Consider the following 13,810-nt stretch of genomic DNA (forward strand, 5'->3'; position numbering starts at 1 on the left):
GGTTAGTCGAAGCATCGTCCTGCGCAATTTTTCTATCTTGCTCTTGGGCATGTCGTACACAGCGTTCTGGGATCCACCTGGGTGTATCAGCGTCTGTGGGAAAAAAACAATCATACCCTCTTCCCCATATCAATACTGGGTCAGGGCCATGTAATAGATTAGTTAATGGGCCTTTCCAATAAACCATTGGCTTGGAGGGCAAATGAGGAGACCAATGTCTCTCAGCTGCAGATCTATTGGATGCATCAAAAGTTAAAAAATTAAGAACGTAAAGAGCATGGTTAAGAAGGGTTTTGGGAGAATACTTATACCATCTCCCCCTTTTAAATTTCTTTAATGTGTTTTTTAGTGAGAGATTAGCACGTTCAACAATTCTTTGTCCTTGAGGATTATAAGGCAGTCCAGTAACATGTTTAATATGGAAAGTCTGACAGAATTTGGCAAAGGGTTTACTAACATATGCTGCGCCATTATCAGTTTTAAAGGATCGAGGAATGCCCAGGATAGAGAAACAATATAGTAGGTGTTGTATTACATGGGTGGCAGTTTCTGCAGTCATAGGTGAAACAAGCATGTAATGAGAAAAGGTGTCTATGGTAACGTGTAGGTATTTTAATGACCCAAAAAAAGGATAATGAGTGACATCCATCTGCCAGATGTCATTTGGACCGAGTCCTCGAGGGTTGACTCCAAAATGCGGTACTGGAAGGAGAGGCTCACATGAGGGACAGTTTTTAACAATTTCTCCTGCCTGCTGCCGTGTTATACCATATTGATAACATAAAACCTGTGCAGCTTGGTGATGAAGAGCATGTAACTCTTTGTTAAAGAGTAGGGGCATTCCTGTAGGGAAGCTTCAATTTCATAGGTTTATTGATTTTTAGCAGGAGCCAATCAGTGATGAAGAGGCGGGCTGTAAGAACTGTCCTATCAGGAGGGCCAACGAAGGCTGTCTCTTCCGGTGTCATGGCGTCAGTTGCAATATCATGGCAAAAAAGGGAGTACTAGATGTTTGCTAGACAACTGTTTTTTGCTTCTGTTCTCCGTTGACTGCTTAGAAAGAAGCTCGGAGACCTCCAAATTACGCAATGGTGATGATATGGGATGGGAGCATTGAAATGGGGTGGAATCCGGTTGAGACCAGTTAGAAGTGGTGAGAAGGGATTGGGGGTTTAGCTCAGCAGCATAAGCACTTTCTTTGAAAGCAGGCAGTCATGAGTTTGATCCCCGTTACTGATAAAAAGGAAAAAGACCAAAAAAAAAAAAAAAAAAAAAAAACAGTGGTGAGAAGCAGCTGTGCTGTCTAGAGCCTGCGTACTTAGCCTCAGACCCTGAGGTACTCTAGTGCCAACAGGGAGTCATTCTGTGTGGCTTTTACCTCTCGCTGGGTGCAGGATATTTCTGGGTCCCTAGAATGTTGTCACCACTGTGGTACCACCAGGCCACAATGCGATTTTTGAAATCGCCTGCTGCCCTTGCTCCTCCAACAGTCTGGCCCAGGACAGGGCATGAGGAGACCCTGATTCCGAAGTGGTTTCAAGCGGGTGCAGCTGTAATAAGCTAGGTGTCTGCTTTCATTCCTTTCAGCAACAGATCTGAAAGCCAGAAGTTTATAAATGTCTGTGCTGCAGGACCTCAGAGCCACAACTGCTCTCCTTAAACTTATGCATTTATGTATTTTGTGATCGTCTAAATTTGTACTATGTTCTCATATTTCCATGCTCATTAAAGGTGGAGGCAAAGGTTCTGAGAATTCAAAGATGTGTAGTGATGTGCCTCAGTGGAGGAAGGCTTCCCAAACACCGGATGAACTGCTGTGTATTACACAGAACAATGCAAAGAATTTCTGAACGTACTTGATGTGACACATGTGCTCATAGACGATGTTTGGGAGAACATCCATAGAGGTTTAAATTTTGAGAAAAATGAAGCAGATATAAATTTGTCATCAAGGGCAGGGAAAAGTGTGTTTACTAAGGACAAATTCCAGAAAGGGCTGCCTGTTAAATTCTCCTTGAAAAATGCCTAAATTTAGTCATTTGCATGAATATATATATATATATATATATATATATATATATACACGTGATATACTTCTGAATGGAAAGGAATATGGGTGTCATATCTGAATTAATAGGTGATTTAATAGCTTGGTTGATCATATACATTGTTTAAATATGGAAATGTTCTGTAATGGACTTTACTAATTCATGTAAAGAGATGCCCTAAATTGTAATTGTGCAAGGATATCAGTAGTTAAGGCATGAATGGTTTTCTGCTTAGGGTGGATCAGACAAGCTTGGAAAGGATGTGGAAATGACTGGCAGAACTCAGTGTGCCAATAGCATGACGTACAACAGAGAGGGTCTTCCCTGAAAGTCGGGTAGTTCTTAGGGTAAGCATGAAGTTAAAGTTGAATTATGATATCTTCCTTGAGGTGAATAACACCAGCTCTGGTAAGAATCAGTATTCCACATCCTTGTCAACCCATGAATTCTGTGTTCTTCACTTGAGATCTAGTTTTGATTATCTTTAATTATGACCCAGTGTCATGAAGGTGAAATTTGAAATTTTTTTTTAACAGGGATCGAACTCATGATCTCAAGCTTGCTAGGTAGGTGTTCATGCTGCTGAGTTAAATACCCAGCTCTGAAATTGTTTTCTGTATACTATGTATGATATCAACATTGTTCCTCAGAAAATGTTGAATATTATAGAATTTTTCTATATTGTATGGATATAATTTTTAAAGCAAACCAAAGGTGTCGTATGCAGTCACTTTTCAAGTTTCACATTGTCTTTGAGGTGTCTCAGTCAGGGTTTCTATATTTCAGACAGCTCTGTAACTTAGGCTAGCCCCAAACTCTAGGAATGTCTCCTACATCAGCCTCCCAAGATATATTTCTTATATCTGAATGGAGAGTGATCACTTGGTGATCACTTGGTGACACTGAGCTATAATTTGAAACTTGTACCTTGTTTCATTGTTTATACATTTTTTACATACAGCAGTTTTCCATGAACATTTGAGTTATTATTTATGTATCGTATTTGATGTTATTTATGTTTTGTTCTATGAATCCAAATTTAAATATCAAAATGCTACTTAAGTATATTAAGAACAAAGGACTCAGTGGTCTAAATGAGATTTGAAGAGATATCATTGTTAGTACATCAAAGTGATTCATGAGATATTTGTCTGCCTCTGTGTTTATGGATGCTGGTCCTGCAGGCTTTCACTATGAGGTCTTCTTTAGAGACAGTGCACAGGGACTCTTGCAGTGACTCAGCATAAGAATCAGTGCTCCTATTTGGCTGTTGTATTAGCTGTGAGTTGCAAAATAGCATTAAATTTGCTGTCTCAAAAAATGTGTATATACAAAAATTAATCCCCAAGATGTGGAATTAAGATTTGAAGAAATCAGTCTCCATTCAGCTGTTTTGCTTGGTTTTATTTGTTTAGTTTAGTTTTGTTTTATTGAGACAAGTTTTCTCTATGTATATGAGCTAGATTTGAACACTTTATGGAGCACAGAATTGCCCTAACCTCAAAGCAGCATTCCTATCTCAGCATCTTGAGTATGGGATTATAGATATGTGTGTTTTTACCCTAAAAAATATTGAGACTTGTAACTTAGCTGTGTTGTAGGTTGGCTTAATAGATGCCATCTTGAGCTTTGCATTTAACTAGTGCCCTTGTATTTCACTCAGAAAAATGGAAAATCACTGAGGGTATAAGTCTCAGGAGAAAAGCAAAATGAGCTGTACCCAAAGAAAAAAAATTATCCTACTCAAAGAAAGAAACGGAATAGAGTTGTCATTCAAAAATTATTATGAGATTCTAGCTAAATGATTTCCAACAGGATCTTTTTGTGATTCTATCTATAAAACATCTCTAACTTTCCAGTTCAGAGCCTCTTGTTTAGATCCTGAAATGGGGTTAGGGTTTCTGTATACAAGTGGTGCTGAGCCCAGCTAATGAAATTCCACATTTCTCAATTGGGTTGCTTGGCTTCCTATATTATTGTTCACAAAATCACCTCAAGCTGCAGAAACCTTACTGACACAAGCAAACCCCAGGATTAAATGACAGTGCCCCTGAAGTGAAAGAATAGTAGTGAAAAGAAGAAGAGAAAAAGACAAATGCCATGTGCTATAATGCCCACCTCTTTTCCCCAGCAATAAAGAAGCTGAAACAGGAGAATGGCCATGTATTCAAAGACAGCCTAACCTACATAGTGAGTGCAAGGCTGCCCAGAACTCCAAAGTGAGACTATGTCTTTAAATCAAAAACTAAAATGGAAAAAACCCAACCAGTTACACAGAAAGACTATTGAAAACAAACAATAATAGAGCTGAGTGAAATTTGACTTATGTAAAATGGGAATTATTGAATGATGCTGCAGTGGAAAGAAGGCCATGTAGTGGCATCCAGGAGGCAGTGACAAACACATACTTAGGAATGGCACCTATTGTGCTACAGGACAACAGTGACCTCCTTCCTCCAATACATTTGCAGTTCATTAGACTGAGGACTTCTAAAAGCTCATTGAAATTTTAAACTCAGGGCAAACAAGCAGCTTGAAATTCTGGCTTTGGAACAATGCCTTTAGCAGACATTTCATATTTAAATTGAGATAAGAAAAATATAATCCTGTCCTGTTTGATATCAAATGCATCAAGTTTAATGACTCACAACACTGAGAAATGAAGTCATAAACCAAAAAAATTTCAAAAAATTTTTTAGAAAAAAAGAGAGAAGAATAGCCCTGAATTATCAGGAGTGGTCTTCGGTGTTTTGGCCATAGACCTATTGTCAGGGGTCATTTATACAGGAAAGTCACAATGTGGGTACAGTGTGCATCTCAGACTACAATCAACCTATAAGCTTATAGCTGCTTAACTAATGTTATTCAACAAGGAACAAGTCAGCCAGAAAAGGTATGTGGAAAGAGCCAAGGCACTTTGTGGGAACAGTAGTCCAGTTGTTCTGGTCATTGAGTATGGTAATTGATGCCTATCAGGAGGTCGTGGAGGGGGTGGTGGTAACTGTAGTACATTTCAAGCTGTTGTTTTTCTCTTCAGGAGCATGTAGACCTAGTCACTGCATCTTCACATTCAGGTCGGGCTTTCTTCAGCTGTGCCTGTAGCAGTGATTGTTGTATTTAGTATTTTGCATTGACTATTTGAGGTTCCAGTTCCTCTCTGATTGTATATCAATTTCTGTCTACCGTGACATCCTTTGCTAAAATCACATTTCTATTTGAATGAATAAACTGAAATATTCATTAATACAGGCCAGGGATTTAGCTCAGGAGGGAGCAATGCCTGCCTGGAAAGAGTTAGGCTGTAGTTTGATCCCTGGTACCTAAAAAAAAAAAGTAATCTAAACCGCAAGGAAAGAAAATAATTTCATTTGTGAAAATGTAAGTTTACAAAATTTATAACTAAATATGTCAATGGCAAATTAAACATTGTTAATAGTCATATTTACTATCTAAAGTTGTTGGGTCTGGGGATTGAGTGGAGGTATACAAGGAGCTGCCTGGAGAGCACAAGGTCATGAGTTCAATCCCTCATACAGAAAAAAAAAAAATCACAGTTGTCAACGATGCAGTGCTGTGAGCACATTTATTGAAATGGATACTCGGTATTTAATAGGCTCAATGTTTCTTTTGTGGTCTATGAAATACCTGCAGATAACATGGCAATTACAGTGAATGATATACTGTCCCTTATAGGATTGCTATTTTCTGAGTTGTCTTTATTTTTTGTTTTCCCACATACTTGAAAGTGGAAAATGTTGGCTGGTGCTAGGTGGAAAAACTGTGATAATCATTTTTTCAATTTAATGATATATTTCCCTATATCCATTAAGAACATTTTATTTGCTACAGTTACTCCAAATCAAATTGATAAACAATTCTTAAATTTACAGGCAGCTGAGTTAGTTAGAAATAGAGGCAACCATACCATGATATAGTGGAATGAAATTCCTGAACTTCTCTGTCTGGTATGAGTTTGTGTTCTCTAAAATGCAAGAATGAATTTTAGGAACAACAGAGTTGAAAGGTGGAATATATATATATTGAGAGAAAGAAAGTGAAAGTATTTTGCTCTAAATAGGATATTTTGTAAGTGGGAGGTGGAACCAGAGGACTTTTACCTTGAAGTCACTTTCCTCTCCCCTATTCAACCTACCTGTGGCCAGAAAAGCATCTCAATCAGGTACTTGCATATCAGCAATGCCAACTTTAAGCAGCGCCCAAGTCAAAAACTATATGTATGCTGCCCACACACTTCCAGAGAAGAAAGCCAGACCCCCAGTGGTCATGGGGTTCTCTCCATGGTCTTAGAATAAAGGCCATTTTGACTTTATATTCTCTTCTTTACTACACCAAAAATAATATCAGAAAGCTTCTGTCTAAGAGAAACAGGAGGGATTCTGAGCCAGTAGCAAAGGACTCTGATTTTATACAATAAAATCATGTGGTGAGTGTGATAGCTTGGACCCCAGCATAAAACCCAAGGAAGCAAGAAATTAAAATTTGGGGAGCAAATACTTTATTTTAGGCCATGCCAGGTGACGCAATCTCAGGGAGCCAATTTGGAGATTGTGTGCTTACAGCTAAAAAGGTTGTATTTTAAAGCTGAAAACCACAGGAATGTTGTGAACTTTGACCCAGTTTGATAACTTTCTTGTAGTTAAACATTTCTTAGGGCCAGTACATTGTATTGCAGATAGGCTGAAAGGGGGGGATTACAAGAAACTGAAACTTAAAGCTTTTATGGGAAATGGAGACTTAACCTAAGAATGGGGAGGGGAGGGGAATTTACAAGGAGCTGAAACTTAAGTCTTTACTGGAGATGGAATTTTAATCTCTATTGAAATGGTGCATATAGAACAGGAAGAGGGCACATTGGTTTGAACTAAGTTACAACAGTGAGATAGGTTTAAAGTGGGTTAGGTTACTGAGGTTACTGAGGAGGTAAATTAGCACAATAGAGAAGCAGAATATAAGAAATGTAAAAGTGGCCTTTTATTTAAACAATGTGGAGAGGAGCCCACAGCCACCAAGGGTTTGACTCCCCTCTCCCTGGACTAACTATGGGGTTTTGTGGTTGTGATAACTCAGACCCCAGAATAAAATCCAAGGAAGCAAGAAATTAAAATTTAGGGAGCAAAGGTTTTATTTTAGGCCAGACCTGGCAAGGAGTCTCCAGGAACAAATTTGGAGACTGGGCACCTGACAGAAATTAGTCAGGGCTTTTATCTTGTACATCAACAAACAGCTGCTGGTCACACAATGCAAGGAGGGGGATGGGGTGTGGTGCACTACAAAACAGAAACATAGGTGCATTACATTTCATGGGAAGGGCAAGATTCGGGTAACAAACAAGTTTTCCTGTAAACAAGCAAGTTTAGATAATAAGAAATCCTGTTTTCCTCAGTAGAGACTAGAAGTCTAGCAGTGATTAACAATTTCTGTTAGGGTATCTTAGCATCACATGTGTTATTTGTAGAGGGCAACAATGGTTAACATATCGATTAGGTATTTACAATTCTTTACACAGGAGAGCATTGATTAATATATTAATTAGGTCATCCGGAGGGGGAAGGGAAAAACACTTATATAGTAAGGCCAAGTTACAGGTATTGCTATGATACAAAAATAACGAAGCTATTTTTCTAGAGTACAACAGAGGTATATGTGACTTTTGAGTGGATGTGGTGCTTGGAGGGGACATTGATGTGATGCAAGGAGCTGATGGGAATTTTCTTTAGGGCCCTGAGAAAGAAAGAGGAAGTTGTAATCAAGGAAAAAAGAGAAAGTGGCCATATGCGTAAGCATCCCTGATTTTGCCTTCCTCCACCTTGAACTACCACCATGAGGTTCTGTAATGGTTTCTAGGGCAAAACTCTTTCAAGTGCATCCTTCAGTTTCAAGGAAGAAATCAAAACAATGAAGTTTTGCCACCTGTCTTCCTCTATGGCTGGTAGTAAACCATTCATAAGAAATACTGTTAGTCATTTCCTTAATGCATTGTAGATACCATAACCAAAATTACAGATCATTTCACTTTCAGAAAACAAAAGTAGCACTTAAAGTCAGTGATAAAGCCCTTCAGTGCCAAGCATCCCTGGAAAGGTGAGATCAACATTGTAGAATACAAACTACTACTGATTTATCTGACTTCAGGAAAGAGAAAAATTTATAATGATATTGCTATAGAGTAATGAATCTCCTGGTCTAATGTGTCTGGTATGAGTTTGTGTTCTCTAAAGTCAAAGAATAAATTTTAGGAACAACAGAAATTAAGAGCACAATATACTTATTGAGAGAAAGAAAGCTACCTGAGAGAGAAGGGGTCCTGAGCGGGATGCCAAACACTGTCTTTCTAGGGACCTTTATAGAGTAAAATCATGTGGTGAGATGAGTTTAAGGTGGGGAAAAATCGGAATTTATAATCCAGATGGGCATAAGACGGGACAGAGCTATGGTAGCCAATAAGATTATAAGTTCATGTAAAGTCGATTAAATTGGGAAAAAAGGGGAAAGGGAGTCACATAGAAAGCAGGCATTCTTAGGCAGCAGTGACGTTTCCCTTAGGGTTTTGGGAGGGTGACTCCTGACTTCATCAGGATGATAGGAAATATTTAAAATGTCAGTCCTTAGGATAAGCATACTTTTCTTTGAATGGTGACTCCTGACCTCCTCAGAGTGCTATGGGACTATTTAGAATATCAGTCTTTAGGATATGGATGAATTTGCTTATCATTTGTCTTGAGACTTGGCCCATAGCATGAGGTGTCAGTCTTCCCCATAGTTGCACAGTGTCTCGTCTCCTGCATGGACTCCTTGGAGGACCTAGCCCTGCCTTATGCCAATACTATTTAAATAACTCAGGTGCCTGTAACAGTACTGTTTGGATAATTGATTAGAGATGTCTTGTGCTGTGGGTGAATGATCTGTGGATTACAGTGTGCAGTGTATATACCAGTGTTGCCCCCTGATTGACATGTTTTTAAATTTAATTTTAGTTGATGTGTTCTTTTTTCACTGAAATAGAATGGATAGGAAAATTAAAAGCCTGAGGTAAAGCTCTTCAGTACAAACACTCCTCTGGTCAAGCTGAGATCACCACTGTAGAAGAACGGCAGCTCCAGAAGTCTCTGCACTACAGTCTATCATTTGAGATCCTCTCTTGCAGGGAGGGGTGTCTTTCCCTGTTGATTCTTGACTCAGAAGGAGAGCAGTAGAGCAGGAGTCAATCAGTGATGAAGGCACAGGCTATATGAACTGTCAATTTTCAGGCCATTGCTGGCTGTGACTTTTGTCTCTTCTGGTGTCTCAGCATGATTTACCTTTTCTGAGTTATGATACTGGTAGCAAAACACTTGCTGCATCTCATTTAGTACTTTCGATGTCCTGTGGCCTGATTAGCAAAGAACCTGAGAGATCCTGGAGCCATGAAATGGTGAGGTTGTGGATGGGAGCCCAGAGTTAGGGTGGATTTGGTAAAACCAGTTACAAGTATGTAGAAGTAATTCCTGTGTCTGGAGCCTCAGGTATTTAGTTAGCTTCAGCTCCTGAGGTCCTCCAGCATTGGCCATGGGTCATTCACTCTCCCTTTTGCCTCTTGCTGTTGCCAAGGGTGATTTGGGGTCCCCAGATCCCTGGCTTCACTATTACAGCAGCAGACTCAAGTATCATCTTTGGAATTCACTGCTGGCCTAGAAACTCCACAATCTTAGTCATTGGAAGGAGCTTGAGAAGACCCTGACTATGATGTTTTTGTAGCTTGTAGAGCAGTAATTAGCTAGGTTTCTGCTCTCTATCCTCAGAGTAGAAGATCTGGAATGTCCAAAATTTATTAATGTCTGTAATGCAGGGTCTCATTGCCACAATGGTTCAACTTAAACTTGGGCTTTTTTGTATTTATAGTGATCTCCTCAATTTATAGTATGTTCTCATATTTACATCCTCATGACAGGTAGTGGCAAAGGTCCTGAGAATTCATAGATGTGTAGTAGTGTGCCTCAGTGGAAAAAGGCTTCCCAAACAACTCGTGAACTCCTGTGTATTATACAGATCAGTGCAAAATAATTTCTGAACATACTTAATTATTTAGGTGGCACCCTTGCTCACAGACTAGGTTTGTGAGCACAGCCATAGAGTTTTGATGTCTGAGAAAAATGAAGCAAATATGAAAGTGTTATCAAGGACAGGGTAAAAATTTGTGGAGGAAAAATTCCAGAAAGGGCTACCTGTTAAATTCTCATCAAAAAATGCTGAAATTCAGGCATTTGCATGCACATATACACGTGATATCCTTCTGAATGGAAAGGAATAGGTGTGTCATCTCTGAATTAAGAGCTGATTTAGTGTCTTGGTTGTTCAGAGACAGTTTAAATATGGAAATGCTCTGCAATGGAATTTATGAAGTGGTGTAAAGGAGAAGCGCTAAACAGAAATTTTGCAGTGGTATCAATAGTTAGGCATGAAGGGTTTCCTGCTGAGGATGGATCAGAGGAGTGTGGAAGGGATGTGCAAGTGACTGACAGAATTCAGGAAGCCAATAGCAGGACATACAACAAAGAGGGTCTTCACTGAAATTCAGGTAGTTCTTAGAGTAAGTGTAAAGTTAAAGTTGGTTTCTGATTGCTTCCTGGAGGTGATCAACACCAGCTCTGGCAACAATCAGTATTTCACATCCTTGTCAACCCATGAATTTTGTGTTCCATACTTGAGATCTAATTTGGATTATCTCTGATTATGCCCCCAGTGTCATGAAGGTAAAATGTGCATTTTTTTTTGTACCAAGGATCAAACTCATGACCTATGCTTTCCAGGCAGGTGTTCATGACACTGAGCTAAATACCCAAGTTTATCTTTGTTGTATGGAAGATATCCACATTGTTTCTCATAAAGTGTTGAATATTGTTGGAATTTTCCCATATTGTATGGCTATAATTTTTAAAAACAGACTAAAGGTGTCTTATGCAGTCTCTTTTCAAGTTTCACTTTGTCTGTGGGGTGTCTCAGTCAAGGTTTATCTACTTTAGACAGCTCTGTAACTTAGGATAGTCCCAAGTCCAAGGAAGAAGTCCTTCACCAGCCTCACAAGATATATTCCTTATACCTGAATTGGAAGTGATCGCTTGGTGACAGTGAGCTATAAATTACAGCTTGGGCCTGGTTCCATTTTATATACTTATTTTTTAAAAACAGCATTTTCCACTAACATTTGAGTTATTAGTTGTGTACCATATTGGAGGTTATTTATGTTTTGTTCTATGAAACCAAATTCATGTTTCAAAATGCTGCTGAGGTATATTAAGAACAAAGTACTCACTGGCCTAAATGAGATTTGAAGAGACATTATCTGAAGCCTATCAAAGTGATTGATGAAATTTTTTTTCCTTTTTTCAAATTTTGAAAGTGGTAAAATAAAACAGAACAAGGCAGAATAAGGCCAACTAAGATCATACAGTGAAATTGGTACACAACTTCACAACAGGTTACTGCGATAAGAGTAATAGGTATCACAGTATATTTTATTATCTTTATAATAGTTGTTCTTTCAAACACATATATCAAAATGAGATGAAATACAGAACATTATAGTACTTATCAAAACAGAATTTTGAATAGAGCAATACCATTAATCAGAATAGAGTAAAACGGTAATAAAAATATTTGCCTTCAAAGAGATAGTAGAAGGAAGTTCCCCTTATTTGTTATGGTCTGCTTCCCAGGAGACACTCAGATTTCTGTTCCCCATTTGCTAACGGGGGGTGACAGGAGAAGAGGGGTAGGGAAGTGGGATGTTTGATTCTTGGCCCTGCGTCAGTAGGTTCACTATTGCATAGTAGGGAGACAGGCTGGTTGTTTGGTTTCACAGCGTCCTATGTTCCCACATGGCGTGGATCTCAGGAGCTGCTGCTGGTTCTCCCCCGGAAGGGCCACATTCTGCCAGACCGCCACTGCTTACCAGGGAGAAGTGGTGCTTGCTTGCCTTCCAAGTGTCCTAAATTCCAGCATGGCATGGATCTCAGGAGCTGCTGCTGGTTTGCCCCCTGGATGGGCCCCAGTCTGCCACCCCGCCACCACTTACCAGGGAATGGAGGTGCTTGCTTGGCTTCCCAGTTGATTGATGGGATATTTATCTGTCTCTGTACTTTGTGGATGCTGGTCCTGCAGGCTTCTCACTGTGAGCTCTGCATTAGAGACAGTACACAGGGAATACTGCAGTGACTCAGCACAAGAATCAGTGCTCCTATTTCACTGTTACATTAGCAGTGAGTTGCAATCCAGCATCAAATTTGCTGTCTTCAAAAATGTGTATAGACACAAATGACCAAGACATAGATTTAAATTTGAAGACATCAGTCTTCATTCAGCTGTTTTGTTTGGTTGTATTTGTTTAGTTTTGTTTTGTTTTATTGAGACAAGCTTTCTATATGTATATCAGCTGGATTTGAATACCCTATGGAGCCTAGAATTGCCCTGAACTCACTGAAACCATCCTGCCTCAGCCTTTTGAGTGCTGGCATTATAGATATATACCACCACACTTTGCTTTTGATTCAGATTTGTAGGAGAGAATTTAAGATATCCCAAACCTGGTGTCTCAACCTTCGTGTGAGAAATATATGTATGATCCTTTAGGAGGCGGTGACCTTTGATGATGTGGTTGTGAACTTCAGCAATGAGGAGTGGACTTTGTTGAGTCCATCCCAAAAGAACCTCTACAGAGATGTGATGGGCGAAACCTTTAGGAACATGACTGCAATAGGTAAGGACAAAATACTTTTGTCACTCATGCTGTCAGAATGTTGTATGTCGCTCATCAGTGCTGTTTCATTAAACACAATGTGAAAATATTTTTAAAAATAACTGAGACCTGGACACATTATATCATAACTCTAAACAAAATCTATTAATTTGTATGTATTATTCTAATGAGCGCTGGTATTTCTATGTCTACAATTCAGGAGGACTTGGGAATATCCAGGAACCTGAAAAAGAATGCAAAATTTACTGGAGATACTTAAGGTAATTCGCACTCATAAGGAGAAGGAATGTTCCTGAGTAATTAGTGAGTCAGGAGAAAAATACCGCCAAGAAATGAGGCACCATTCAATTTATTGTCAGTAATATTATCCGAAGACATATAAGGAGTTATAACATTCTCCCTTCAGTTTTTCTACCCATATATACATGTGAATATAATACATTCATCATCTAAACATTACTAAGATTGCAATAGAATTTGAAATAAAATGGAGTTCTTGTGTTTCCAAGCCAAGCTCATAAATCAGCCATTCTGAATAAAATTCTTAGAAGGCTGGTAGAATGTTAAGTGCACTGATTCTGAGTATCAGTGTGCATTTGTCTCTAGAAATTGATCCCCTCATACTTGTCCTGGATATATTTTTAAAAATTCAAGATGCACATAAAATACTGGTACATGCTTACTCATTTACAAAGCAGATCAAGTTATAATTCATCAGGGCTTGAAGAAGCTTAGCTATCTATCACTGGATTTGTGGAGAAGGAAAATGTTAATAGACTTTCTGGATTGTGCATTCTTGTAAAAAGCACACTAGGAATCAGCTTTTGCAGAATGGCAAATTCAAGTTCAAACTTCACAGCTTAATGATCAGTGAAAATCTCTTAAAACACATTTTAAAAGCTATAGATTTTATGCTAATAGCTGTTGTTCATTCCCAGCATGGAAAAGAAAAAAAGTCTTATATAATGTCAAAAAATAAATAATATAATGTCATTTGCCATAAGAAATA

At 38.8% G+C, this 13,810-nt stretch overlaps 1 long non-coding RNA gene across 1 annotated transcript; it reads left to right on the forward strand.

Annotated features, from left to right (window-relative positions):
• Positions 1 to 914: 914 nt before the first annotated feature.
• On the forward strand, positions 915 to 13,238 carry LOC134475080 (uncharacterized). The gene is made up of 3 exons (XR_010046035.1): positions 915 to 1,091; positions 12,675 to 12,801; positions 13,001 to 13,238. It is a non-coding gene; the product is annotated as an uncharacterized LOC134475080 (long non-coding RNA).
• Positions 13,239 to 13,810: the final 572 nt, after the last annotated feature.

Source organism: Cavia porcellus, unplaced genomic scaffold (genome assembly GCF_034190915.1).
Source record: "Cavia porcellus strain 051 isolate PalLab524CR breed Dunkin Hartley unplaced genomic scaffold, mCavPor4.1 scaffold_53, whole genome shotgun sequence".
NCBI classification, from domain to species: Eukaryota; Metazoa; Chordata; class Mammalia; order Rodentia; family Caviidae; genus Cavia; species Cavia porcellus.